The sequence below is a fragment of the Vigna unguiculata genome, unplaced genomic scaffold (assembly GCF_037176805.1).
Source record: "Vigna unguiculata cultivar grain cowpea cultivar isolate G323 ecotype 2 unplaced genomic scaffold, ASM3717680v1 ptg000026l_ERROPOS8192196, whole genome shotgun sequence".
In the NCBI taxonomy this organism is placed as follows: domain Eukaryota; kingdom Viridiplantae; phylum Streptophyta; class Magnoliopsida; order Fabales; family Fabaceae; genus Vigna; species Vigna unguiculata.
Window position 1 is genome coordinate 117,087 of NW_028196670.1, and position 20,310 is coordinate 137,396.

A 20,310-nucleotide genomic window follows, 5' to 3' on the forward strand; every position below is an offset into this window, starting at 1 on the left:
CGCGCCGCGCCAAGTGTTCAAACTTAGGCCCAATGCGAAACCCATATGTACATTGATCGTGCAATACTTCACAGGTGCGATCATACCAGCACTAATGCACCGGATCCCATCAGAACTCCGCAGTTAAGCGTGCTTGGGCGAGAGTAGTACTAGGATGGGTGACCTCCTGGGAAGTCCTCGTGTTGCACCTCTTTTTTACGTTATTTTCTTTTCCTACGTTCTTTTCATCACTGTTTTCTTTTGCAATCAAATCCTAAATTATCACCTAAATCATTCCAACTGACTACTACCAAAATCTCTTCAGACCAAAACGACCCACCTCACGTCCCCGTGCCCCCGCGCCGCGCCAAGTGTTCAAACTTAGGCCCAATGCGAAACCCATATGTACATTGATCGTGCAATACTTCACAGGTGCGATCATACCAGCACTAATGCACCGGATCCCATCAGAACTCCGCAGTTAAGCGTGCTTGGGCGAGAGTAGTACTAGGATGGGTGACCTCCTGGGAAGTCCTCGTGTTGCACCTCTTTTTTACGTTATTTTCTTTTCCCACGTTCTTTTCATCACTGTTTTCTTTTGCAATCAAATCCTAAATTATCACCTAAATCATTCCAACTGACTACTACCAAAATCTCTTCAGACCAAAACGACCCACCTCACGTCCCCGTGCCCCCGCGCCGCGCCAAGTGTTCAAACTTAGGCCCAATGCGAAACCCATATGTACATTGATCGTGCAATACTTCACAGGTGCGATCATACCAACACTAATGCACCGGATCCCATCAGAACTCCGCAGTTAAGCGTGCTTGGGCGAGAGTAGTACTAGGATGGGTGACCTCCTGGGAAGTCCTCGTGTTGCACCTCTTTTTTACGTTATTTTCTTTTCCCACGTTCTTTTCATCACTGTTTTCTTTTGCAATCAAATCCTAAATTATCACCTAAATCATTCCAACTGACTACTACCAAAATCTCTTCAGACCAAAACAACCCACCTCACGTCCCCGTGCCCCCGCGCCGCGCCAAGTGTTCAAACTTAGGCCCAATGCGAAACCCATATGTACATTGATCGTGCAATACTTCACAGGTGCGATCATACCAGCACTAATGCACCGGATCCCATCAGAACTCCGCAGTTAAGCGTGCTTGGGCGAGAGTAGTACTAGGATGGGTGACCTCCTGGGAAGTCCTCGTGTTGCACCTCTTTTTTACGTTATTTTCTTTTCCTACGTTCTTTTCATCACTGTTTTCTTTTGCAATCAAATCCTAAATTATCACCTAAATCATTCCAACTGACTACTACCAAAATCTCTTCAGACCAAAACGACCCACCTCACGTCCCCGTGCCCCCGCGCCGCGCCAAGTGTTCAAACTTAGGCCCAATGCGAAACCCATATGTACATTGATCGTGCAATACTTCACAGGTGCGATCATACCAGCACTAATGCACCGGATCCCATCAGAACTCCGCAGTTAAGCGTGCTTGGGCGAGAGTAGTACTAGGATGGGTGACCTCCTGGGAAGTCCTCGTGTTGCACCTCTTTTTTACGTTATTTTCTTTTCCCACGTTCTTTTCATCACTGTTTTCTTTTGCAATCAAATCCTAAATTATCACCTAAATCATTCCAACTGACTACTACCAAAATCTCTTCAGACCAAAACAACCCACCTCACCTCCCCGTGCCCCCGCGCCGCGCCAAGTGTTCAAACTTAGGCCCAATGCGAAACCCATATGTACATTGATCGTGCAATACTTCACAGGTGCGATCATACCAGCACTAATGCACCGGATCCCATCAGAACTCCGCAGTTAAGCGTGCTTGGGCGAGAGTAGTACTAGGATGGGTGACCTCCTGGGAAGTCCTCGTGTTGCACCTCTTTTTTACGTTATTTTCTTTTCCCACGTTCTTTTCATCACTGTTTTCTTTTGCAATCAAATCCTAAATTATCACCTAAATCATTCCAACTGACTACTACCAAAATCTCTTCAGACCAAAACAACCCACCTCACGTCCCCGTGCCCCCGCGCCGCGCCAAGTGTTCAAACTTAGGCCCAATGCGAAACCCATATGTACATTGATCGTGCAATACTTCACAGGTGCGATCATACCAGCACTAATGCACCGGATCCCATCAGAACTCCGCAGTTAAGCGTGCTTGGGCGAGAGTAGTACTAGGATGGGTGACCTCCTGGGAAGTCCTCGTGTTGCACCTCTTTTTTACGTTATTTTCTTTTCCCACGTTCTTTTCATCACTGTTTTCTTTTGCAATCAAATCCTAAATTATCACCTAAATCATTCCAACTGACTACTACCAAAATCTCTTCAGACCAAAACAACCCACCTCACGTCCCCGTGCCCCCGCGCCGCGCCAAGTGTTCAAACTTAGGCCCAATGCGAAACCCATATGTACATTGATCGTGCAATACTTCACAGGTGCGATCATACCAGCACAAATGCACCGGATCCCATCAGAACTCCGCAGTTAAGCGTGCTTGGGCGAGAGTAGTACTAGGATGGGTGACCTCCTGGGAAGTCCTCGTGTTGCACCTCTTTTTTACGTTATTTTCTTTTCCCACGTTCTTTTCATCACTGTTTTCTTTTGCAATCAAATCCTAAATTATCACCTAAATCATTCCAACTGACTACTACCAAAATCTCTTCAGACCAAAACAACCCACCTCACGTCCCCGTGCCCCCGCGCCGCGCCAAGTGTTCAAACTTAGGCCCAATGCGAAACCCATATGTACATTGATCGTGCAATACTTCACAGGTGCGATCATACCAGCACTAATGCACCGGATCCCATCAGAACTTCGCAGTTAAGCGTGCTTGGGCGAGAGTAGTACTAGGATGGGTGACCTCCTGGGAAGTCCTCGTGTTGCACCTCTTTTTTACGTTATTTTCTTTTCCTACGTTCTTTGCATCACTGTTTTCTTTTGCAATCAAATCCTAAATTATCACCTAAATCATTCCAACTGACTACTACCAAAATCTCTTCAGACCAAAACAACCCACCTCACGTCCCCGTGCCCCCGCGCCGCGCCAAGTGTTCAAACTTAGGCCCAATGCGAAACCCATATGTACATTGATCGTGCAATACTTCACAGGTGCGATCATACCAGCACTAATGCACCGGATCCCATCAGAACTCCGCAGTTAAGCGTGCTTGGGCGAGAGTAGTACTAGGATGGGTGACCTCCTGGGAAGTCCTCGTGTTGCACCTCTTTTTTACGTTATTTTCTTTTCCCACGTTCTTTTCATCACTGTTTTCTTTTGCAATCAAATCCTAAATTATCACCTAAATCATTCCAACTGACTACTACCAAAATCTCTTCAGACCAAAACAACCCACCTCACCTCCCCGTGCCCCCGCGCCGCGCCAAGTGTTCAAACTTAGGCCCAATGCGAAACCCATATGTACATTGATCGTGCAATACTTCACAGGTGCGATCATACCAGCACTAATGCACCGGATCCCATCAGAACTCCGCAGTTAAGCGTGCTTGGGCGAGAGTAGTACTAGGATGGGTGACCTCCTGGGAAGTCCTCGTGTTGCACCTCTTTTTTACGTTATTTTCTTTTCCTACGTTCTTTTCATCACTGTTTTCTTTTGCAATCAAATCCTAAATTATCACCTAAATCATTCCAACTGACTACTACCAAAATCTCTTCAGACCAAAACAACCCACCTCACGTCCCCGTGCCCCCGCGCCGCGCCAAGTGTTCAAACTTAGGCCCAATGCGAAACCCATATGTACATTGATCGTGCAATACTTCACAGGTGCGATCATACCAGCACTAATGCACCGGATCCCATCAGAACTCCGCAGTTAAGCGTGCTTGGGCGAGAGTAGTACTAAGATGGGTGACCTCCTGGGAAGTCCTCGTGTTGCACCTCTTTTTTACGTTATTTTCTTTTCCTACGTTCTTTTCATCACTGTTTTCTTTTGCAATCAAATCCTAAATTATCACCTAAATCATTCCAACTGACTACTACCAAAATCTCTTCAGACCAAAACAACCCACCTCACGTCCCCGTGCCCCCGCGCCGCGCCAAGTGTTCAAACTTAGGCCCAATGCGAAACCCATATGTACATTGATCGTGCAATACTTCACAGGTGCGATCATACCAGCACTAATGCACCGGATCCCATCAGAACGTCGCAGTTAAGCGTGCTTGGGCGAGAGTAGTACTAGGATGGGTGACCTCCTGGGAAGTCCTCGTGTTGCACCTCTTTTTTACGTTATTTTCTTTTCCTACGTTCTTTTCATCACTGTTTTCTTTTGCAATCAAATCCTAAATTATCACCTAAATCATTCCAACTGACTACTACCAAAATCTCTTCAGACCAAAACAACCCACCTCACGTCCCCGTGCCCCCGCGCCGCGCCAAGTGTTCAAACTTAGGCCCAATGCGAAACCCATATGTACATTGATCGTGCAATACTTCACAGGTGCGATCATACCAGCACTAATGCACCGGATCCCATCAGAACTCCGCAGTTAAGCGTGCTTGGGCGAGAGTAGTACTAGGATGGGTGACCTCCTGGGAAGTCCTCGTGTTGCACCTCTTTTTTACGTTATTTTCTTTTCCCAAGTTCTTTTCATCACTGTTTTCTTTTGCAATCAAATCCTAAATTATCACCTAAATCATTCCAACTGACTACTACCAAAATCTCTTCAGACCAAAACAACCCACCTCACGTCCCCGTGCCCCCGCGCCGCGCCAAGTGTTCAAACTTAGGCCCAATGCGAAACCCATATGTACATTGATCGTGCAATACTTCACAGGTGCGATCATACCAGCACTAATGCACCGGATCCCATCAGAACTCCGCAGTTAAGCGTGCTTGGGCGAGAGTAGTACTAGGATGGGTGACCTCCTGGGAAGTCCTCGTGTTGCACCTCTTTTTTACGTTATTTTCTTTTCCTACGTTCTTTTCATCACTGTTTTCTTTTGCAATCAAATCCTAAATTATCACCTAAATCATTCCAACTGACTACTACCAAAATCTCTTCAGACCAAAACAACCCACCTCACGCCCCCGCGCCGCGCCAAGTGTTCAAACTTAGGCCCAATGCGAAACCCATATGTACATTGATCGTGCAATACTTCACAGGTGCGATCATACCAGCACTAATGCACTGGATCCCATCAGAACTCCGCAGTTAAGCGTGCTTGGGCGAGAGTAGTACTAGGATGGGTGACCTCCTGGGAAGTCCTCGTGTTGCACCTCTTTTTTACGTTATTTTCTTTTCCTACGTTCTTTTCATCACTGTTTTCTTTTGCAATCAAATCCTAAATTATCACCTAAATCATTCCAACTGACTACTACCAAAATCTCTTCAGACCAAAACAACCCACCTCACGTCCCCGTGCCCCCGCGCCGCGCCAAGTGTTCAAACTTAGGCCCAATGCGAAACCCATATGTACATTGATCGTGCAATACTTCACAGGTGCGATCATACCAGCACTAATGCACCGGATCCCATCAGAACTCCGCAGTTAAGCGTGCTTGGGCGAGAGTAGTACTAGGAAGGGTGACCTCCTGGGAAGTCCTCGTGTTGCACCTCTTTTTTACGTTATTTTCTTTTCCTACGTTCTTTTCATCACTGTTTTCTTTTGCAATCAAATCCTAAATTATCACCTAAATCATTCCAACTGACTACTACCAAAATCTCTTCAGACCAAAACAACCCACCTCACGCCCCCGCGCCGCGCCAAGTGTTCAAACTTAGGCCCAATGCGAAACCCATATGTACATTGATCGTGCAATACTTCACAGGTGCGATCATACCAGCACTAATGCACCGGATCCCATCAGAACTCCGCAGTTAAGCGTGCTTGGGCGAGAGTAGTACTAGGATGGGTGACCTCCTGGGAAGTCCTCGTGTTGCACCTCTTTTTTACGTTATTTTCTTTTCCCACGTTCTTTTCATCACTGTTTTCTTTTGCAATCAAATCCTAAATTATCACCTAAATCATTCCAACTGACTACTACCAAAATCTCTTCAGACCAAAACAACCCATCTCACGTCCCCGTGCCCCCGCGCCGCGCCAAGTGTTCAAACTTAGGCCCAATGCGAAACCCATATGTACATTGATCGTGCAATACTTCACAGGTGCGATCATACCAGCACTAATGCACCGGATCCCATCAGAACTCCGCAGTTAAGCGTGCTTGGGCGAGAGTAGTACTAGGATGGGTGACCTCCTGGGAAGTCCTCGTGTTGCACCTCTTTTTTACGTTATTTTCTTTTCCTACGTTCTTTTCATCACTGTTTTCTTTTGCAATCAAATCCTAAATTATCACCTAAATCATTCCAACTGACTACTACCAAAATCTCTTCAGACCAAAACAACCCACCTCACGTCCCCGTGCCCCCGCGCCGCGCCAAGTGTTCAAACTTAGGCCCAATGCGAAACCCATATGTACATTGATCGTGCAATACTTCACAGGTGCGATCATACCAGCACTAATGCACCGGATCCCATCAGAACTCCGCAGTTAAGCGTGCTTGGGCGAGAGTAGTACTAGGATGGGTGACCTCCTGGGAAGTCCTCGTGTTACACCTCTTTTTTACGTTATTTTCTTTTCCCACGTTCTTTTCATCACTGTTTTCTTTTGCAATCAAATCCTAAATTATCACCTAAATCATTCCAACTGACTACTACCAAAATCTCTTCAGACCAAAACAACCCACCTCACGTCCCCGTGCCCCCGCGCCGCGCCAAGTGTTCAAACTTAGGCCCAATGCGAAACCCATATGTACATTGATCGTGCAATACTTCACAGGTGCGATCATACCAGCACTAATGCACCGGATCCCATCAGAACTCCGCAGTTAAGCGTGCTTGGGCGAGAGTAGTACTAAGATGGGTGACCTCCTGGGAAGTCCTCGTGTTGCACCTCTTTTTTACGTTATTTTCTTTTCCTACGTTCTTTTCATCACTGTTTTCTTTTGCAATCAAATCCTAAATTATCACCTAAATCATTCCAACTGACTACTACCAAAATCTCTTCAGACCAAAACAACCCACCTCACGTCCCCGTGCCCCCGCGCCGCGCCAAGTGTTCAAACTTAGGCCCAATGCGAAACCCATATGTACATTGATCGTGCAATACTTCACAGGTGCGATCATACCAGCACTAATGCACCGGAACCCATCAGAACGTCGCAGTTAAGCGTGCTTGGGCGAGAGTAGTACTAGGATGGGTGACCTCCTGGGAAGTCCTCGTGTTGCACCTCTTTTTTACGTTATTTTCTTTTCCTACGTTCTTTTCATCACTGTTTTCTTTTGCAATCAAATCCTAAATTATCACCTAAATCATTCCAACTGACTACTACCAAAATCTCTTCAGACCAAAACAACCCACCTCACGCCCCCGCGCCGCGCCAAGTGTTCAAACTTAGGCCCAATGCGAAACCCATATGTACATTGATCGTGCAATACTTCACAGGTGCGATCATACCAGCACTAATGCACCGGATCCCATCAGAACTCCGCAGTTAAGCGTGCTTGGGCGAGAGTAGTACTAGGATGGGTGACCTCCTGGGAAGTCCTCGTGTTGCACCTCTTTTTTACGTTATTTTCTTTTCCTACGTTCTTTTCATCACTGTTTTCTTTTGCAATCAAATCCTAAATTATCACCTAAATCATTCCAACTGACTACTACCAAAATCTCTTCAGACCAAAACAACCCACCTCACGTCCCCGTGCCCCCGCGCCGCGCCAAGTGTTCAAACTTAGGCCCAATGCGAAACCCATATGTACATTGATCGTGCAATACTTCACAGGTGCGATCATACCAGCACTAATGCACCGGATCCCATCAGAACTCCGCAGTTAAGCGTGCTTGGGCGAGAGTAGTACTAGGATGGGTGACCTCCTGGGAAGTCCTCGTGTTACACCTCTTTTTTACGTTATTTTCTTTTCCCACGTTCTTTTCATCACTGTTTTCTTTTGCAATCAAATCCTAAATTATCACCTAAATCATTCCAACTGACTACTACCAAAATCTCTTCAGACCAAAACAACCCACCTCACGTCCCCGTGCCCCCGCGCCGCGCCAAGTGTTCAAACTTAGGCCCAATGCGAAACCCATATGTACATTGATCGTGCAATACTTCACAGGTGCGATCATACCAGCACTAATGCACCAGATCCCATCAGAACTCCGCAGTTAAGCGTGCTTGGGCGAGAGTAGTACTAAGATGGGTGACCTCCTGGGAAGTCCTCGTGTTGCACCTCTTTTTTACGTTATTTTCTTTTCCTACGTTCTTTTCATCACTGTTTTCTTTTGCAATCAAATCCTAAATTATCACCTAAATCATTCCAACTGACTACTACCAAAATCTCTTCAGACCAAAACAACCCACCTCACGTCCCCGTGCCCCCGCGCCGCGCCAAGTGTTCAAACTTAGGCCCAATGCGAAACCCATATGTACATTGATCGTGCAATACTTCACAGGTGCGATCATACCAGCACTAATGCACCGGATCCCATCAGAACGTCGCAGTTAAGCGTGCTTGGGCGAGAGTAGTACTAGGATGGGTGACCTCCTGGGAAGTCCTCGTGTTGCACCTCTTTTTTACGTTATTTTCTTTTCCTACGTTCTTTTCATCACTGTTTTCTTTTGCAATCAAATCCTAAATTATCACCTAAATCATTCCAACTGACTACTACCAAAATCTCTTCAGACCAAAACAACCCACCTCACGCCCCCGCGCCGCGCCAAGTGTTCAAACTTAGGCCCAATGCGAAACCCATATGTACATTGATCGTGCAATACTTCACAGGTGCGATCATACCAGCACTAATGCACCGGATCCCATCAGAACTCCGCAGTTAAGCGTGCTTGGGCGAGAGTAGTACTAGGATGGGTGACCTCCTGGGAAGTCCTCGTGTTGCACCTCTTTTTTACGTTATTTTCTTTTCCTACGTTCTTTTCATCACTGTTTTCTTTTGCAATCAAATCCTAAATTATCACCTAAATCATTCCAACTGACTACTACCAAAATCTCTTCAGACCAAAACAACCCACCTCACGTCCCCGTGCCCCCGCGCCGCGCCAAGTGTTCAAACTTAGGCCCAATGCGAAACCCATATGTACATTGATCGTGCAATACTTCACAGGTGCGATCATACCAGCACTAATGCACCGGATCCCATCAGAACTCCGCAGTTAAGCGTGCTTGGGCGAGAGTAGTACTAAGATGGGTGACCTCCTGGGAAGTCCTCGTGTTGCACCTCTTTTTTACGTTATTTTCTTTTCCTACGTTCTTTTCATCACTGTTTTCTTTTGCAATCAAATCCTAAATTATCACCTAAATCATTCCAACTGACTACTACCAAAATCTCTTCAGACCAAAACAACCCACCTCACGTCCCCGTGCCCCCGCGCCGCGCCAAGTGTTCAAACTTAGGCCCAATGCGAAACCCATATGTACATTGATCGTGCAATACTTCACAGGTGCGATCATACCAGCACTAATGCACCGGATCCCATCAGAACGTCGCAGTTAAGCGTGCTTGGGCGAGAGTAGTACTAGGATGGGTGACCTCCTGGGAAGTCCTCGTGTTGCACCTCTTTTTTACGTTATTTTCTTTTCCTACGTTCTTTTCATCACTGTTTTCTTTTGCAATCAAATCCTAAATTATCACCTAAATCATTCCAACTGACTACTACCAAAATCTCTTCAGACCAAAACAACCCACCTCACGTCCCCGTGCCCCCGCGCCGCGCCAAGTGTTCAAACTTAGGCCCAATGCGAAACCCATATGTACATTGATCGTGCAATACTTCACAGGTGCGATCATACCAGCACTAATGCACCGGATCCCATCAGAACTCCGCAGTTAAGCGTGCTTGGGCGAGAGTAGTACTAGGATGGGTGACCTCCTGGGAAGTCCTCGTGTTGCACCTCTTTTTTACGTTATTTTCTTTTCCTACGTTCTTTTCATCACTGTTTTCTTTTGCAATCAAATCCTAAATTATCACCTAAATCATTCCAACTGACTACTACCAAAATCTCTTCAGACCAAAACAACCCACCTCACGCCCCCGCGCCGCGCCAAGTGTTCAAACTTAGGCCCAATGCGAAACCCATATGTACATTGATCGTGCAATACTTCACAGGTGCGATCATACCAGCACTAATGCACCGGATCCCATCAGAACTCCGCAGTTAAGCGTGCTTGGGCGAGAGTAGTACTAGGATGGGTGACCTCCTGGGAAGTCCTCGTGTTACACCTCTTTTTTACGTTATTTTCTTTTCCCACGTTCTTTTCATCACTGTTTTCTTTTGCAATCAAATCCTAAATTATCACCTAAATCATTCCAACTGACTACTACCAAAATCTCTTCAGACCAAAACAACCCACCTCACGTCCCCGTGCCCCCGCGCCGCGCCAAGTGTTCAAACTTAGGCCCAATGCGAAACCCATATGTACATTGATCGTGCAATACTTCACAGGTGCGATCATACCAGCACTAATGCACTGGATCCCATCAGAACTCCGCAGTTAAGCGTGCTTGGGCGAGAGTAGTACTAGGATGCGTGACCTCCTGGGAAGTCCTCGTGTTGCACCTCTTTTTTACGTTATTTTCTTTTCCTACGTTCTTTTCATCACTGTTTTCTTTTGCAATCAAATCCTAAATTATCACCTAAATCATTCCAACTGACTACTACCAAAATCTCTTCAGACCAAAACAACCTACCTCACGTCCCCGTGCCCCCGCGCCGCGCCAAGTGTTCAAACTTAGGCCCAATGCGAAACCCATATGTACATTGATCGTGCAATACTTCACAGGTGCGATCATACCAGCACTAATGCACCGGATCCCATCAGAACGTCGCAGTTAAGCGTGCTTGGGCGAGAGTAGTACTAGGATGGGTGACCTCCTGGGAAGTCCTCGTGTTGCACCTCTTTTTTACGTTATTTTCTTTTCCCACGTTCTTTTCATCACTGTTTTCTTTTGCAATCAAATCCTAAATTATCACCTAAATCATTCCAACTGACTACTACCAAAATCTCTTCAGACCAAAACAACCCACCTCACGTCCCCGTGCCCCCGCGCCGCGCCAAGTGTTCAAACTTAGGCCCAATGCGAAACCCATATGTACATTGATCGTGCAATACTTCACAGGTGCGATCATACCAGCACTAATGCACCGGATCCCATCAGAACTCCGCAGTTAAGCGTGCTTGGGCGAGAGTAGTACGAGGATGGGTGACCTCCTGGGAAGTCCTCGTGTTGCACCTCTTTTTTACGTTATTTTCTTTTCCCAAGTTCTTTTCATCACTGTTTTCTTTTGCAATCAAATCCTAAATTATCACCTAAATCATTCCAACTGACTACTACCAAAATCTCTTCAGACCAAAACAACCCACCTCACGTCCCCGTGCCCCCGCGCCGCGCCAAGTGTTCAAACTTAGGCCCAATGCGAAACCCATATGTACATTGATCGTGCAATACTTCACAGGTGCGATCATACCAGCACTAATGCACCGGATCCCATCAGAACTCCGCAGTTAAGCGTGCTTGGGCGAGAGTAGTACTAGGATGGGTGACCTCCTGGGAAGTCCTCGTGTTGCACCTCTTTTTTACGTTATTTTCTTTTCCTACGTTCTTTTCATCACTGTTTTCTTTTGCAATCAAATCCTAAATTATCACCTAAATCATTCCAACTGACTACTACCAAAATCTCTTCAGACCAAAACAACCCACCTCACGCCCCCGCGCCGCGCCAAGTGTTCAAACTTAGGCCCAATGCGAAACCCATATGTACATTGATCGTGCAATACTTCACAGGTGCGATCATACCAGCACTAATGCACTGGATCCCATCAGAACTCCGCAGTTAAGCGTGCTTGGGCGAGAGTAGTACTAGGATGGGTGACCTCCTGGGAAGTCCTCGTGTTGCACCTCTTTTTTACGTTATTTTCTTTTCCTACGTTCTTTTCATCACTGTTTTCTTTTGCAATCAAATCCTAAATTATCACCTAAATCATTCCAACTGACTACTACCAAAATCTCTTCAGACCAAAACAACCCACCTCACGTCCCCGTGCCCCCGCGCCGCGCCAAGTGTTCAAACTTAGGCCCAATGCGAAACCCATATGTACATTGATCGTGCAATACTTCACAGGTGCGATCATACCAGCACTAATGCACCGGATCCCATCAGAACTCCGCAGTTAAGCGTGCTTGGGCGAGAGTAGTACTAGGATGGGTGACCTCCTGGGAAGTCCTCGTGTTGCACCTCTTTTTTACGTTATTTTCTTTTCCTACGTTCTTTTCATCACTGTTTTCTTTTGCAATCAAATCCTAAATTATCACCTAAATCATTCCAACTGACTACTACCAAAATCTCTTCAGACCAAAACAACCCACCTCACGCCCCCGCGCCGCGCCAAGTGTTCAAACTTAGGCCCAATGCGAAACCCATATGTACATTGATCGTGCAATACTTCACAGGTGCGATCATACCAGCACTAATGCACCGGATCCCATCAGAACTCCGCAGTTAAGCGTGCTTGGGCGAGAGTAGTACTAGGATGGGTGACCTCCTGGGAAGTCCTCGTGTTGCACCTCTTTTTTACGTTATTTTCTTTTCCCACGTTCTTTTCATCACTGTTTTCTTTTGCAATCAAATCCTAAATTATCACCTAAATCATTCCAACTGACTACTACCAAAATCTCTTCAGACCAAAACAACCCATCTCACGTCCCCGTGCCCCCGCGCCGCGCCAAGTGTTCAAACTTAGGCCCAATGCGAAACCCATATGTACATTGATCGTGCAATACTTCACAGGTGCGATCATACCAGCACTAATGCACTGGATCCCATCAGAACTCCGCAGTTAAGCGTGCTTGGGCGAGAGTAATACTAGGATGGGTGACCTCCTGGGAAGTCCTCGTGTTGCACCTCTTTTTTACGTTATTTTCTTTTCCTACGTTCTTTTCATCACTGTTTTCTTTTGCAATCAAATCCTAAATCATTCCAACTGACTACTACCAAAATCTCTTCAGACCAAAACAACCCACCTCACGTCCCCGTGCCCCCGCGCCGCGCCAAGTGTTCAAACTTAGGCCCAATGCGAAACCCATATGTACATTGATCGTGCAATACTTCACAGGTGCGATCATACCAGCACTAATGCACCGGATCCCATCAGAACTCCGCAGTTAAGCGTGCTTGGGCGAGAGTAGTACTAAGATGGGTGACCTCCTGGGAAGTCCTCGTGTTGCACCTCTTTTTTACGTTATTTTCTTTTCCTACGTTCTTTTCATCACTGTTTTCTTTTGCAATCAAATCCTAAATTATCACCTAAATCATTCCAACTGACTACTACCAAAATCTCTTCAGACCAAAACAACCCACCTCACGTCCCCGTGCCCCCGCGCCGCGCCAAGTGTTCAAACTTAGGCCCAATGCGAAACCCATATGTACATTGATCGTGCAATACTTCACAGGTGCGATCATACCAGCACTAATGCACCGGATCCCATCAGAACGTCGCAGTTAAGCGTGCTTGGGCGAGAGTAGTACTAGGATGGGTGACCTCCTGGGAAGTCCTCGTGTTGCACCTCTTTTTTACGTTATTTTCTTTTCCTACGTTCTTTTCATCACTGTTTTCTTTTGCAATCAAATCCTAAATTATCACCTAAATCATTCCAACTGACTACTACCAAAATCTCTTCAGACCAAAACAACCCACCTCACGCCCCCGCGCCGCGCCAAGTGTTCAAACTTAGGCCCAATGCGAAACCCATATGTACATTGATCGTGCAATAATTCACAGGTGCGATCATACCAGCACTAATGCACTGGATCCCATCAGAACTCCGCAGTTAAGCGTGCTTGGGCGAGAGTAGTACTAGGATGGGTGACCTCCTGGGAAGTCCTCGTGTTGCACCTCTTTTTTACGTTATTTTCTTTTCCTACGTTCTTTTCATCACTGTTTTCTTTTGCAATCAAATCCTAAATTATCACCTAAATCATTCCAACTGACTACTACCAAAATCTCTTCAGACCAAAACAACCCACCTCACGTCCCCGTGCCCCCGCGCCGCGCCAAGTGTTCAAACTTAGGCCCAATGCGAAACCCATATGTACATTGATCGTGCAATACTTCACAGGTGCGATCATACCAGCACTAATGCACCGGATCCCATCAGAACTCCGCAGTTAAGCGTGCTTGGGCGAGAGTAGTATTAGGATGGGTGACCTCCTGGGAAGTCCTCGTGTTGCACCTCTTTTTTACGTTATTTTCTTTTCCTACGTTCTTTTCATCACTGTTTTCTTTTGCAATCAAATCCTAAATTATCACCTAAATCATTCCAACTGACTACTACCAAAATCTCTTCAGACCAAAACAACCCACCTCACGTCCCCGTGCCCCCGCGCCGCGCCAAGTGTTCAAACTTAGGCCCAATGCGAAACCCATATGTACATTGATCGTGCAATACTTCACAGGTGCGATCATACCAGCACTAATGCACCGGATCCCATCAGAACGTCGCAGTTAAGCGTGCTTGGGCGAGAGTAGTACTAGGATGGGTGACCTCCTGGGAAGTCCTCGTGTTGCACCTCTTTTTTACGTTATTTTCTTTTCCTACGTTCTTTTCATCACTGTTTTCTTTTGCAATCAAATCCTAAATTATCACCTAAATCATTCCAACTGACTACTACCAAAATCTCTTCAGACCAAAACAACCCACCTCACGCCCCCGCGCCGCGCCAAGTGTTCAAACTTAGGCCCAATGCGAAACCCATATGTACATTGATCGTGCAATACTTCACAGGTGCGATCATACCAGCACTAATGCACTGGATCCCATCAGAACTCCGCAGTTAAGCGTGCTTGGGCGAGAGTAGTACTAGGATGGGTGACCTCCTGGGAAGTCCTCGTGTTGCACCTCTTTTTTACGTTATTTTCTTTTCCTACGTTCTTTTCATCACTGTTTTCTTTTGCAATCAAATCCTAAATTATCACCTAAATCATTCCAACTCACTACTACCAAAATCTCTTCAGACCAAAACAACCCACCTCACGTCCCCGTGCCCCCGCGCCGCGCCAAGTGTTCAAACTTAGGCCCAATGCGAAACCCATATGTACATTGATCGTGCAATACTTCACAGGTGCGATCATACCAGCACTAATGCACCGGATCCCATCAGAACTCCGCAGTTAAGCGTGCTTGGGCGAGAGTAGTATTAGGATGGGTGACCTCCTGGGAAGTCCTCGTGTTGCACCTCTTTTTTACGTTATTTTCTTTTCCTACGTTCTTTTCATCACTGTTTTCTTTTGCAATCAAATCCTAAATTATCACCTAAATCATTCCAACTGACTACTACCAAAATCTCTTCAGACCAAAACAACCCACCTCACGTCCCCGTGCCCCCGCGCCGCGCCAAGTGTTCAAACTTAGGCCCAATGCGAAACCCATATGTACATTGATCGTGCAATACTTCACAGGTGCGATCATACCAGCACTAATGCACCGGATCCCATCAGAACTCCGCAGTTAAGCGTGCTTGGGCGAGAGTAGTACTAGGATGGGTGACCTCCTGGGAAGTCCTCGTGTTGCACCTCTTTTTTACGTTATTTTCTTTTCCTACGTTCTTTTCATCACTGTTTTCTTTTGCAATCAAATCCTAAATTATCACCTAAATCATTCCAACTGACTACTACCAAAATCTCTTCAGACCAAAACAACCCACCTCACGCCCCCGCGCCGCGCCAAGTGTTCAAACTTAGGCCCAATGCGAAACCCATATGTACATTGATCGTGCAATACTTCACAGGTGCGATCATACCAGCACTAATGCACCGGATCCCATCAGAACTCCGCAGTTAAGCGTGCTTGGGCGAGAGTAGTACTAGGATGGGTGACCTCCTGGGAAGTCCTCGTGTTGCACCTCTTTTTTACGTTATTTTCTTTTCCCACGTTCTTTTCATCACTGTTTTCTTTTGCAATCAAATCCTAAATTATCACCTAAATCATTCCAACTGACTACTACCAAAATCTCTTCAGACCAAAACAACCCACCTCACGTCCCCGTGCCCCCGCGCCGCGCCAAGTGTTCAAACTTAGGCCCAATGCGAAACCCATATGTACATTGATCGTGCAATACTTCACAGGTGCGATCATACCAGCACTAATGCACCGGATCCCATCAGAACTCCGCAGTTAAGCGTGCTTGGGCGAGAGTAGTACTAAGATGGGTGACCTCCTGGGAAGTCCTCGTGTTGCACCTCTTTTTTACGTTATTTTCTTTTCCTACGTTCTTTTCATCACTGTTTTCTTTTGCAATCAAATCCTAAATTATCACCTAAATCATTCCAACTGACTACTACCAAAATCTCTTCAGACCAAAACAACCCACCTCACGTCCCCGTGCCCCCGCGCCGCGCCAAGTGTTCAAACTTAGGCCCAATGCGAAACCCATATGTACATTGATCGTGCAATACTTCACAGGTTTGATCATACCAGCACTAATGCACCGGATCCCATCAGAACTTCGCAGTTAAGCGTGCTTGGGCGAGAGTAGTACTAGGATGGGTGACCTCCTGGGAAGTCCTCGTGTTGCACCTCTTTTTTACGTTATTTTCTTTTCCTACGTTCTTTTCATCACTGTTTTCTTTTGCAATCAAATCCTAAATTATCACCTAAATCATTCCAACTGACTACTACCAAAATCTCTTCAGACCAAAACAACCCACCTCACGTCCCCGTGCCCCCGCGCCGCGCCAAGTGTTCAAACTTAGGCCCAATGCGAAACCCATATGTACATTGATCGTGCAATACTTCACAGGTGCGATCATACCAGCACTAATGCACCGGATCCCATCAGAACTCCGCAGTTAAGCGTGCTTGGGCGAGAGTAGTACTAGGATGGGTGACCTCCTGGGAAGTCCTCGTGTTGCACCTCTTTTTTACGTTATTTTCTTTTCCCACGTTCTTTTCATCACTGTTTTCTTTTGCAATCAAATCCTAAATTATCACCTAAATCATTCCAACTGACTACTACCAAAATCTCTTCAGACCAAAACAACCCACCTCACGTCCCCGTGCCCCCGCGCCGCGCCAAGTGTTCAAACTTAGGCCCAATGCGAAACCCATATGTACATTGATCGTGCAATACTTCACAGGTGCGATCATACCAGCACTAATGCACCGGATCCCATCAGAACTCCGCAGTTAAGCGTGCTTGGGCGAGAGTAGTACTAGGATGGGTGACCTCCTGGGAAGTCCTCGTGTTGCACCTCTTTTTTACGTTATTTTCTTTTCCCAAGTTCTTTTCATCACTGTTTTCTTTTGCAATCAAATCCTAAATTATCACCTAAATCATTCCAACTGACTACTACCAAAATCTCTTCAGACCAAAACAACCCACCTCACGTCCCCGTGCCCCCGCGCCGTGCCAAGTGTTCAAACTTAGGCCCAATGCGAAACCCATATGTACATTGATCGTGCAATACTTCACAGGTGCGATCATACCAGCACTAATGCACTGGATCCCATCAGAACTCCGCAGTTAAGCGTGCTTGGGCGAGAGTAGTACTAGGATGGGTGACCTCCTGGGAAGTCCTCGTGTTGCACCTCTTTTTTACGTTATTTTCTTTTCCTACGTTCTTTTCATCACTGTTTTCTTTTGCAATCAAATCCTAAATTATCACCTAAATCATTCCAACTGACTACTACCAAAATCTCTTCAGACCAAAACAACCCACCTCACGCCCCCGCGCCGCGCCAAGTGTTCAAACTTAGGCCCAATGCGAAACCCATATGTACATTGATCGTGCAATACTTCACAGGTGCGATCATACCAGCACTAATGCACCGGATCCCATCAGAACTCCGCAGTTAAGCGTGCTTGGGCGAGAGTAGTACTAGGATGGGTGACCTCCTGGGAAGTCCTCGTGTTGCACCTCTTTTTTACGTTATTTTCTTTTCCCACGTTCTTTTCATCACTGTTTTCTTTTGCAATCAAATCCTAAATTATCACCTAAATCATTCCAACTGACTACTACCAAAATCTCTTCAGACCAAAACAACCCACCTCACGTCCCCGTGCCCCCGCGCCGCGCCAAGTGTTCAAACTTAGGCCCAATGCGAAACCCATATGTACATTGATCGTGCAATACTTCACAGGTGCGATCATACCAGCACTAATGCACCGGATCCCATCAGAACTCCGCAGTTAAGCGTGCTTGGGCGAGAGTAGTACTAGGATGGGTGACCTCCTGGGAAGTCCTCGTGTTGCACCTCTTTTTTACGTTATTTTCTTTTCCCAAGTTCTTTTCATCACTGTTTTCTTTTGCAATCAAATCCTAAATTATCACCTAAATCATTCCAACTGACTACTACCAAAATCTCTTCAGACCAAAACAACCCACCTCACGTCCCCGTGCCCCCGCGCCGTGCCAAGTGTTCAAACTTAGGCCCAATGCGAAACCCATATGTACATTGATCGTGCAATACTTCACAGGTGCGATCATACCAGCACTAATGCACTGGATCCCATCAGAACTCCGCAGTTAAGCGTGCTTGGGCGAGAGTAGTACTAGGATGGGTGACCTCCTGGGAAGTCCTCGTGTTGCACCTCTTTTTTACGTTATTTTCTTTTCCTACGTTCTTTTCATCACTGTTTTCTTTTGCAATCAAATCCTAAATTATCACCTAAATCATTCCAACTGACTACTACCAAAATCTCTTCAGACCAAAACAACCCACCTCACGCCCCCGCGCCGCGCCAAGTGTTCAAACTTAGGCCCAATGCGAAACCCATATGTACATTGATCGTGCAATACTTCACAGGTGCGATCATACCAGCACTAATGCACCGGATCCCATCAGAACTCCGCAGTTAAGCGTGCTTGGGCGAGAGTAGTACTAGGATGGGTGACCTCCTGGGAAGTCCTCGTGTTGCACCTCTTTTTTACGTTATTTTCTTTTCCTACGTTCTTTTCATCACTGTTTTCTTTTGCAATCAAATCCTAAATTATCACCTAAATCATTCCAACTGACTACTACCAAAATCTCTTCAGACCAAAACAACCCACCTCACGTCCCCGTGCCCCCGCGCCGCGCCAAGTGTTCAAACTTAGGCCCAATGCGAAACCCATATGTACATTGATCGTGCAATACTTCACAGGTGCGATCATACCAGCACTAATGCACCGGATCCCATCAGAACTCCGCAGTTAAGCGTGCTTGGGCGAGAGTAGTACTAGGATGGGTGACCTCCTGGGAAGTCCTCGTGTTGCACCTCTTTTTTACGTTATTTTCTTTTCCCACGTTCTTTTCATCACTGTTTTCTTTTGCAATCAAATCCTAAATTATCACCTAAATCATTCCAACTGACTACTACCAAAATCTCTTCAGACCAAAACAACCCACCTCACGTCCCCGTGCCCCCGCGCCGCGCCAAGTGTTCAAACTTAGGCCCAATGCGAAACCCATATGTACATTGATCGTGCAATACTTCACAGGTGCGATCATACCAGCACTAATGCACCGGATCCCATCAGAACTCCGCAGTTAAGCGTGCTTGGGCGAGAGTAGTACTAGGATGGGTGACCTCCTGGGAAGTCCTCGTGTTGCACCTCTTTTTTACGTTATTTTCTTTTCCTACGTTCTTTTCATCACTGTTTTCTTTTGCAATCAAATCCTAAATTATCACCTAAATCATTCCAACTGACTACTACCAAAATCTCTTCAGACCAAAACAACCCACCTCACGTCCCCGTGCCCCCGCGCCGCGCCAAGTGTTCAAACTTAGGCCCAATGCGAAACCCATATGTACATTGATCGTGCAATACTTCACAGGTGCGATCATACCAGCACTAATGCACCGGATCCCATCAGAACTCCGCAGTTAAGCGTGCTTGGGCGAGAGTAGTACTAGGATGGGTGACCTCCTGGGAAGTCCTCGTGTTGCACCTCTTTTTTACGTTATTTTCTTTTCCTACGTTCTTTTCATCACTGTTTTCTTTTGCAATCAAATCCTAAATTATCACCTAAATCATTCCAACTGACTACTACCAAAATCTCTTCAGACCAAAACAACCCACCTCACGCCCCCGCGCCGCGCCAAGTGTTCAAACTTAGGCCCAATGCGAAACCCATATGTACATTGATCGTGCAATACTTCACAGGTGCGATCATACCAGCACTAATGCACCGGATCCCATCAGAACTCCGCAGTTAAGCGTGCTTGGGCGAGAGTAGTACTAGGATGGGTGACCTCCTGGGAAGTCCTCGTGTTACACCTCTTTTTTACGTTATTT

General features: G+C 46.4%; 61 non-coding genes across 61 annotated transcripts; all 61 read left to right on the forward strand.

Moving 5' to 3' along the window:
- The first annotated feature begins 72 nt into the window (after positions 1-72).
- LOC146879049 (5S ribosomal RNA) lies at positions 73-191 on the forward strand. Its single transcript, XR_014988857.1, has one exon. It is a non-coding gene; the product is annotated as a 5S ribosomal RNA (ribosomal RNA).
- A 218-nt stretch (positions 192-409) lies between these two features.
- Positions 410-528, forward strand: LOC146879050 (5S ribosomal RNA). Its single transcript, XR_014988858.1, has one exon. It is a non-coding gene; the product is annotated as a 5S ribosomal RNA (ribosomal RNA).
- A 218-nt stretch (positions 529-746) lies between these two features.
- On the forward strand, positions 747-865 carry LOC146879051 (5S ribosomal RNA). Its single transcript, XR_014989033.1, has one exon. It is a non-coding gene; the product is annotated as a 5S ribosomal RNA (ribosomal RNA).
- Positions 866-1,083: 218 nt separating this feature from the next.
- Positions 1,084-1,202, forward strand: LOC146879052 (5S ribosomal RNA). Its single transcript, XR_014988859.1, has one exon. It is a non-coding gene; the product is annotated as a 5S ribosomal RNA (ribosomal RNA).
- Positions 1,203-1,420: 218 nt separating this feature from the next.
- LOC146879053 (5S ribosomal RNA) lies at positions 1,421-1,539 on the forward strand. The gene has a single exon (XR_014988860.1). It is a non-coding gene; the product is annotated as a 5S ribosomal RNA (ribosomal RNA).
- A 218-nt stretch (positions 1,540-1,757) lies between these two features.
- On the forward strand, positions 1,758-1,876 carry LOC146879054 (5S ribosomal RNA). Its single transcript, XR_014988861.1, has one exon. It is a non-coding gene; the product is annotated as a 5S ribosomal RNA (ribosomal RNA).
- A 218-nt stretch (positions 1,877-2,094) lies between these two features.
- Positions 2,095-2,213, forward strand: LOC146879055 (5S ribosomal RNA). Its single transcript, XR_014988862.1, has one exon. It is a non-coding gene; the product is annotated as a 5S ribosomal RNA (ribosomal RNA).
- A 218-nt stretch (positions 2,214-2,431) lies between these two features.
- Positions 2,432-2,550, forward strand: LOC146879056 (5S ribosomal RNA). Its single transcript, XR_014988968.1, has one exon. It is a non-coding gene; the product is annotated as a 5S ribosomal RNA (ribosomal RNA).
- Positions 2,551-2,768: 218 nt separating this feature from the next.
- LOC146879057 (5S ribosomal RNA) lies at positions 2,769-2,887 on the forward strand. Its single transcript, XR_014989028.1, has one exon. It is a non-coding gene; the product is annotated as a 5S ribosomal RNA (ribosomal RNA).
- Positions 2,888-3,105: 218 nt separating this feature from the next.
- LOC146879058 (5S ribosomal RNA) lies at positions 3,106-3,224 on the forward strand. Its single transcript, XR_014988863.1, has one exon. It is a non-coding gene; the product is annotated as a 5S ribosomal RNA (ribosomal RNA).
- A 218-nt stretch (positions 3,225-3,442) lies between these two features.
- Positions 3,443-3,561, forward strand: LOC146879059 (5S ribosomal RNA). The gene has a single exon (XR_014988864.1). It is a non-coding gene; the product is annotated as a 5S ribosomal RNA (ribosomal RNA).
- A 218-nt stretch (positions 3,562-3,779) lies between these two features.
- On the forward strand, positions 3,780-3,898 carry LOC146879060 (5S ribosomal RNA). The gene has a single exon (XR_014988945.1). It is a non-coding gene; the product is annotated as a 5S ribosomal RNA (ribosomal RNA).
- Positions 3,899-4,116: 218 nt separating this feature from the next.
- Positions 4,117-4,235, forward strand: LOC146879061 (5S ribosomal RNA). The gene has a single exon (XR_014989129.1). It is a non-coding gene; the product is annotated as a 5S ribosomal RNA (ribosomal RNA).
- A 218-nt stretch (positions 4,236-4,453) lies between these two features.
- Positions 4,454-4,572, forward strand: LOC146879062 (5S ribosomal RNA). Its single transcript, XR_014988865.1, has one exon. It is a non-coding gene; the product is annotated as a 5S ribosomal RNA (ribosomal RNA).
- Positions 4,573-4,790: 218 nt separating this feature from the next.
- On the forward strand, positions 4,791-4,909 carry LOC146879063 (5S ribosomal RNA). Its single transcript, XR_014988866.1, has one exon. It is a non-coding gene; the product is annotated as a 5S ribosomal RNA (ribosomal RNA).
- Positions 4,910-5,119: 210 nt separating this feature from the next.
- Positions 5,120-5,238, forward strand: LOC146879064 (5S ribosomal RNA). Its single transcript, XR_014988999.1, has one exon. It is a non-coding gene; the product is annotated as a 5S ribosomal RNA (ribosomal RNA).
- Positions 5,239-5,456: 218 nt separating this feature from the next.
- LOC146879065 (5S ribosomal RNA) lies at positions 5,457-5,575 on the forward strand. The gene has a single exon (XR_014988988.1). It is a non-coding gene; the product is annotated as a 5S ribosomal RNA (ribosomal RNA).
- A 210-nt stretch (positions 5,576-5,785) lies between these two features.
- Positions 5,786-5,904, forward strand: LOC146879066 (5S ribosomal RNA). The gene has a single exon (XR_014988868.1). It is a non-coding gene; the product is annotated as a 5S ribosomal RNA (ribosomal RNA).
- Positions 5,905-6,122: 218 nt separating this feature from the next.
- On the forward strand, positions 6,123-6,241 carry LOC146879067 (5S ribosomal RNA). The gene has a single exon (XR_014988869.1). It is a non-coding gene; the product is annotated as a 5S ribosomal RNA (ribosomal RNA).
- A 218-nt stretch (positions 6,242-6,459) lies between these two features.
- LOC146879068 (5S ribosomal RNA) lies at positions 6,460-6,578 on the forward strand. Its single transcript, XR_014989051.1, has one exon. It is a non-coding gene; the product is annotated as a 5S ribosomal RNA (ribosomal RNA).
- A 218-nt stretch (positions 6,579-6,796) lies between these two features.
- Positions 6,797-6,915, forward strand: LOC146879069 (5S ribosomal RNA). The gene has a single exon (XR_014988946.1). It is a non-coding gene; the product is annotated as a 5S ribosomal RNA (ribosomal RNA).
- Positions 6,916-7,133: 218 nt separating this feature from the next.
- Positions 7,134-7,252, forward strand: LOC146879070 (5S ribosomal RNA). Its single transcript, XR_014989152.1, has one exon. It is a non-coding gene; the product is annotated as a 5S ribosomal RNA (ribosomal RNA).
- A 210-nt stretch (positions 7,253-7,462) lies between these two features.
- Positions 7,463-7,581, forward strand: LOC146879071 (5S ribosomal RNA). The gene has a single exon (XR_014988870.1). It is a non-coding gene; the product is annotated as a 5S ribosomal RNA (ribosomal RNA).
- Positions 7,582-7,799: 218 nt separating this feature from the next.
- LOC146879072 (5S ribosomal RNA) lies at positions 7,800-7,918 on the forward strand. The gene has a single exon (XR_014989052.1). It is a non-coding gene; the product is annotated as a 5S ribosomal RNA (ribosomal RNA).
- Positions 7,919-8,136: 218 nt separating this feature from the next.
- On the forward strand, positions 8,137-8,255 carry LOC146879073 (5S ribosomal RNA). The gene has a single exon (XR_014989045.1). It is a non-coding gene; the product is annotated as a 5S ribosomal RNA (ribosomal RNA).
- A 218-nt stretch (positions 8,256-8,473) lies between these two features.
- On the forward strand, positions 8,474-8,592 carry LOC146879074 (5S ribosomal RNA). Its single transcript, XR_014989130.1, has one exon. It is a non-coding gene; the product is annotated as a 5S ribosomal RNA (ribosomal RNA).
- A 210-nt stretch (positions 8,593-8,802) lies between these two features.
- On the forward strand, positions 8,803-8,921 carry LOC146879075 (5S ribosomal RNA). The gene has a single exon (XR_014988871.1). It is a non-coding gene; the product is annotated as a 5S ribosomal RNA (ribosomal RNA).
- Positions 8,922-9,139: 218 nt separating this feature from the next.
- LOC146879076 (5S ribosomal RNA) lies at positions 9,140-9,258 on the forward strand. Its single transcript, XR_014988948.1, has one exon. It is a non-coding gene; the product is annotated as a 5S ribosomal RNA (ribosomal RNA).
- Positions 9,259-9,476: 218 nt separating this feature from the next.
- Positions 9,477-9,595, forward strand: LOC146879077 (5S ribosomal RNA). The gene has a single exon (XR_014989131.1). It is a non-coding gene; the product is annotated as a 5S ribosomal RNA (ribosomal RNA).
- Positions 9,596-9,813: 218 nt separating this feature from the next.
- On the forward strand, positions 9,814-9,932 carry LOC146879078 (5S ribosomal RNA). The gene has a single exon (XR_014988872.1). It is a non-coding gene; the product is annotated as a 5S ribosomal RNA (ribosomal RNA).
- A 210-nt stretch (positions 9,933-10,142) lies between these two features.
- On the forward strand, positions 10,143-10,261 carry LOC146879079 (5S ribosomal RNA). Its single transcript, XR_014989053.1, has one exon. It is a non-coding gene; the product is annotated as a 5S ribosomal RNA (ribosomal RNA).
- A 218-nt stretch (positions 10,262-10,479) lies between these two features.
- On the forward strand, positions 10,480-10,598 carry LOC146879080 (5S ribosomal RNA). Its single transcript, XR_014989141.1, has one exon. It is a non-coding gene; the product is annotated as a 5S ribosomal RNA (ribosomal RNA).
- A 218-nt stretch (positions 10,599-10,816) lies between these two features.
- On the forward strand, positions 10,817-10,935 carry LOC146879081 (5S ribosomal RNA). Its single transcript, XR_014989132.1, has one exon. It is a non-coding gene; the product is annotated as a 5S ribosomal RNA (ribosomal RNA).
- A 218-nt stretch (positions 10,936-11,153) lies between these two features.
- On the forward strand, positions 11,154-11,272 carry LOC146879082 (5S ribosomal RNA). Its single transcript, XR_014989034.1, has one exon. It is a non-coding gene; the product is annotated as a 5S ribosomal RNA (ribosomal RNA).
- A 218-nt stretch (positions 11,273-11,490) lies between these two features.
- Positions 11,491-11,609, forward strand: LOC146879083 (5S ribosomal RNA). Its single transcript, XR_014988874.1, has one exon. It is a non-coding gene; the product is annotated as a 5S ribosomal RNA (ribosomal RNA).
- A 210-nt stretch (positions 11,610-11,819) lies between these two features.
- LOC146879084 (5S ribosomal RNA) lies at positions 11,820-11,938 on the forward strand. Its single transcript, XR_014989000.1, has one exon. It is a non-coding gene; the product is annotated as a 5S ribosomal RNA (ribosomal RNA).
- A 218-nt stretch (positions 11,939-12,156) lies between these two features.
- Positions 12,157-12,275, forward strand: LOC146879085 (5S ribosomal RNA). Its single transcript, XR_014988875.1, has one exon. It is a non-coding gene; the product is annotated as a 5S ribosomal RNA (ribosomal RNA).
- Positions 12,276-12,485: 210 nt separating this feature from the next.
- On the forward strand, positions 12,486-12,604 carry LOC146879086 (5S ribosomal RNA). The gene has a single exon (XR_014988876.1). It is a non-coding gene; the product is annotated as a 5S ribosomal RNA (ribosomal RNA).
- Positions 12,605-12,822: 218 nt separating this feature from the next.
- Positions 12,823-12,941, forward strand: LOC146879087 (5S ribosomal RNA). Its single transcript, XR_014989127.1, has one exon. It is a non-coding gene; the product is annotated as a 5S ribosomal RNA (ribosomal RNA).
- A 206-nt stretch (positions 12,942-13,147) lies between these two features.
- LOC146879088 (5S ribosomal RNA) lies at positions 13,148-13,266 on the forward strand. Its single transcript, XR_014988949.1, has one exon. It is a non-coding gene; the product is annotated as a 5S ribosomal RNA (ribosomal RNA).
- A 218-nt stretch (positions 13,267-13,484) lies between these two features.
- Positions 13,485-13,603, forward strand: LOC146879089 (5S ribosomal RNA). The gene has a single exon (XR_014989133.1). It is a non-coding gene; the product is annotated as a 5S ribosomal RNA (ribosomal RNA).
- A 210-nt stretch (positions 13,604-13,813) lies between these two features.
- On the forward strand, positions 13,814-13,932 carry LOC146879090 (5S ribosomal RNA). The gene has a single exon (XR_014989001.1). It is a non-coding gene; the product is annotated as a 5S ribosomal RNA (ribosomal RNA).
- Positions 13,933-14,150: 218 nt separating this feature from the next.
- On the forward strand, positions 14,151-14,269 carry LOC146879091 (5S ribosomal RNA). Its single transcript, XR_014988989.1, has one exon. It is a non-coding gene; the product is annotated as a 5S ribosomal RNA (ribosomal RNA).
- A 218-nt stretch (positions 14,270-14,487) lies between these two features.
- Positions 14,488-14,606, forward strand: LOC146879092 (5S ribosomal RNA). The gene has a single exon (XR_014989134.1). It is a non-coding gene; the product is annotated as a 5S ribosomal RNA (ribosomal RNA).
- A 210-nt stretch (positions 14,607-14,816) lies between these two features.
- Positions 14,817-14,935, forward strand: LOC146879093 (5S ribosomal RNA). Its single transcript, XR_014989002.1, has one exon. It is a non-coding gene; the product is annotated as a 5S ribosomal RNA (ribosomal RNA).
- A 218-nt stretch (positions 14,936-15,153) lies between these two features.
- LOC146879094 (5S ribosomal RNA) lies at positions 15,154-15,272 on the forward strand. Its single transcript, XR_014988990.1, has one exon. It is a non-coding gene; the product is annotated as a 5S ribosomal RNA (ribosomal RNA).
- A 218-nt stretch (positions 15,273-15,490) lies between these two features.
- On the forward strand, positions 15,491-15,609 carry LOC146879095 (5S ribosomal RNA). Its single transcript, XR_014988877.1, has one exon. It is a non-coding gene; the product is annotated as a 5S ribosomal RNA (ribosomal RNA).
- Positions 15,610-15,819: 210 nt separating this feature from the next.
- Positions 15,820-15,938, forward strand: LOC146879096 (5S ribosomal RNA). The gene has a single exon (XR_014988878.1). It is a non-coding gene; the product is annotated as a 5S ribosomal RNA (ribosomal RNA).
- A 218-nt stretch (positions 15,939-16,156) lies between these two features.
- LOC146879097 (5S ribosomal RNA) lies at positions 16,157-16,275 on the forward strand. The gene has a single exon (XR_014988950.1). It is a non-coding gene; the product is annotated as a 5S ribosomal RNA (ribosomal RNA).
- A 218-nt stretch (positions 16,276-16,493) lies between these two features.
- LOC146879098 (5S ribosomal RNA) lies at positions 16,494-16,612 on the forward strand. Its single transcript, XR_014989151.1, has one exon. It is a non-coding gene; the product is annotated as a 5S ribosomal RNA (ribosomal RNA).
- A 218-nt stretch (positions 16,613-16,830) lies between these two features.
- On the forward strand, positions 16,831-16,949 carry LOC146879099 (5S ribosomal RNA). The gene has a single exon (XR_014988880.1). It is a non-coding gene; the product is annotated as a 5S ribosomal RNA (ribosomal RNA).
- Positions 16,950-17,167: 218 nt separating this feature from the next.
- Positions 17,168-17,286, forward strand: LOC146879100 (5S ribosomal RNA). Its single transcript, XR_014988881.1, has one exon. It is a non-coding gene; the product is annotated as a 5S ribosomal RNA (ribosomal RNA).
- A 218-nt stretch (positions 17,287-17,504) lies between these two features.
- Positions 17,505-17,623, forward strand: LOC146879101 (5S ribosomal RNA). The gene has a single exon (XR_014989003.1). It is a non-coding gene; the product is annotated as a 5S ribosomal RNA (ribosomal RNA).
- A 210-nt stretch (positions 17,624-17,833) lies between these two features.
- LOC146879102 (5S ribosomal RNA) lies at positions 17,834-17,952 on the forward strand. The gene has a single exon (XR_014988882.1). It is a non-coding gene; the product is annotated as a 5S ribosomal RNA (ribosomal RNA).
- Positions 17,953-18,170: 218 nt separating this feature from the next.
- Positions 18,171-18,289, forward strand: LOC146879103 (5S ribosomal RNA). Its single transcript, XR_014988883.1, has one exon. It is a non-coding gene; the product is annotated as a 5S ribosomal RNA (ribosomal RNA).
- A 218-nt stretch (positions 18,290-18,507) lies between these two features.
- Positions 18,508-18,626, forward strand: LOC146879104 (5S ribosomal RNA). Its single transcript, XR_014989005.1, has one exon. It is a non-coding gene; the product is annotated as a 5S ribosomal RNA (ribosomal RNA).
- Positions 18,627-18,836: 210 nt separating this feature from the next.
- LOC146879105 (5S ribosomal RNA) lies at positions 18,837-18,955 on the forward strand. The gene has a single exon (XR_014988884.1). It is a non-coding gene; the product is annotated as a 5S ribosomal RNA (ribosomal RNA).
- A 218-nt stretch (positions 18,956-19,173) lies between these two features.
- On the forward strand, positions 19,174-19,292 carry LOC146879106 (5S ribosomal RNA). Its single transcript, XR_014988885.1, has one exon. It is a non-coding gene; the product is annotated as a 5S ribosomal RNA (ribosomal RNA).
- Positions 19,293-19,510: 218 nt separating this feature from the next.
- LOC146879107 (5S ribosomal RNA) lies at positions 19,511-19,629 on the forward strand. The gene has a single exon (XR_014988886.1). It is a non-coding gene; the product is annotated as a 5S ribosomal RNA (ribosomal RNA).
- A 218-nt stretch (positions 19,630-19,847) lies between these two features.
- On the forward strand, positions 19,848-19,966 carry LOC146879108 (5S ribosomal RNA). The gene has a single exon (XR_014988887.1). It is a non-coding gene; the product is annotated as a 5S ribosomal RNA (ribosomal RNA).
- Positions 19,967-20,176: 210 nt separating this feature from the next.
- On the forward strand, positions 20,177-20,295 carry LOC146879109 (5S ribosomal RNA). Its single transcript, XR_014989054.1, has one exon. It is a non-coding gene; the product is annotated as a 5S ribosomal RNA (ribosomal RNA).
- The last annotated feature ends 15 nt before the right edge of the window (positions 20,296-20,310 follow it).